The sequence below is a fragment of the Penaeus monodon genome, chromosome 21, assembly GCF_015228065.2.
Source record: "Penaeus monodon isolate SGIC_2016 chromosome 21, NSTDA_Pmon_1, whole genome shotgun sequence".
Taxonomy (NCBI): Eukaryota; Metazoa; Arthropoda; class Malacostraca; order Decapoda; family Penaeidae; genus Penaeus; species Penaeus monodon.
The window spans coordinates 42533100-42534721 of record NC_051406.1 but is presented as its reverse complement, the minus strand read 5'-3'; the positions used below and the strand labels follow the sequence as shown (position 1 = coordinate 42534721).

The following is a 1622-nucleotide window of genomic DNA, read 5'->3' as shown; positions in this document are numbered from 1 at the left end:
GTGGTTATTTAATATATAAGGAATTAACAGTATTCATGCATAATAATTAGACATTATCTTATCTTGTGAAATGGAGCTGAACAAAGCCTAACACAACTGGGCTGATATGTGTGCATGAGTGTATGTTGGAGATTGTATAAAGTGATTCCAGGAAAGTGTTTTGTTTGTTTATATCAGGTACCATCAGCCATTCAGAAAGCTGACATTTTGCTTGGTTGAAAATTGATTAGTATAGTTGAAAGGTGTTGTATATAATGATCTATTACTTCAAGGTCAGAGCTTGTAAAAGCAGGGTAACCAGTAATACAAGAAAATAGTTCATGTTATCTTTCTTTTTTTTCATAAGTTTTGAACACAGATTCTACCTTCCCTTGCAGTTTTCCAAAGGGGGCTACTCACTCTAACGGACTCATACACCTATAATAACACCTACAACTTACAAGGACCTCTTTTACACCTATCTAGATTTCCTTTCCATCCTAATATGACCATTTTTCTTCATAAACTTAATCTGCAAATGGCAAAGGAACCTGCCTAACTTTCTTACTGTATATGACTGGGATGAGAAGTCATCAACCTATTTATAACACACTTAACTACCAGCTTCCCTGCCTGTAACAGTGTGACTAAAGGACATGTAAACCCAACAGAACCTTTTAACCCGAAGTATACCCCAACCCAGAACCCCACTTGGAAACCATTTCCCCTTTTCAACCTTACCAGAAGCATGCATTCCCTTTGCATTTGTGCAGAAAAGAAAGATTAGTTTTTTTGTTTTTTCTGCTCAGATCTTTGTTAAATCATTGAGTTGATTAATTTTTTTTTATATGTTTCAGTAAGTTAAAGTTTCCATTTTCTTCCTTGGAGGGGCTAAAATTTTATCGTACGAAAAGTAAAAAATGCAGTATAAACACGTAATCTCATTAGCATAAAGAATCAAAAATCTTTTCTTGGCACATAAGTTAGTCTAAATATGGTTTGTCATAATTACCATGAATAAAGAGCGAATACTTGTGTATTCAGATCCAGTAGATAAAAGCAGAATACGGGCTATTTAATGTAGGCCATGATGTTGAAATATGGTTACTTAATTGCGGCTAAACTATGGCCATTAGCATATATGTTATTTTAAGGAATTGATAGTATAAAAAGAATACTTATAAAAAAAATGGATACCAGATTTCCAGTACAGTTCTGCATGATTTGAACTTGTTTAATACCAGTTATTCATAAGATTGATTGAGTTAGAAAATGTGTATGATAGAAGCATACATAGTATACAAGCACCTATATGCATATTTTTAAAAATGAAGTGGTATTAGTGTTAAGGAATGAGGTAAATTATCTAAAATGAGAGGGTGGGGAGGTACTTATTACTAACAGTATGGGTCTCTATGTGTATAGCAGGTACATTTGCCAGCTTTACAAAGAAAAAAAAAAAAATGTAAATAAATAACTTTATGTGTTATATCTAATACTGCATTGGTCTCCAAAATTAGTACATGATGCTTTATATTTTTTTTCTCAAATATGTATTTGTTCAGAATAAATATGTGAAGATTTTGAAATTCTGGCTCTACTCCGTATGGCTGGTTTTATCATCAGCTTTGTTTCTTGAAAGC

General features: G+C 32.7%; 1 protein-coding gene across 3 annotated transcripts in view; it reads left to right on the top strand.

Annotated features, from left to right (window-relative positions):
* Positions 1–1622, top strand: part of LOC119586520 (rab GTPase-activating protein 1-like) — a 36962-nt gene that overhangs the window by 15028 nt on the left and 20312 nt on the right. The gene's annotated exons all lie outside the window — the stretch shown is intronic.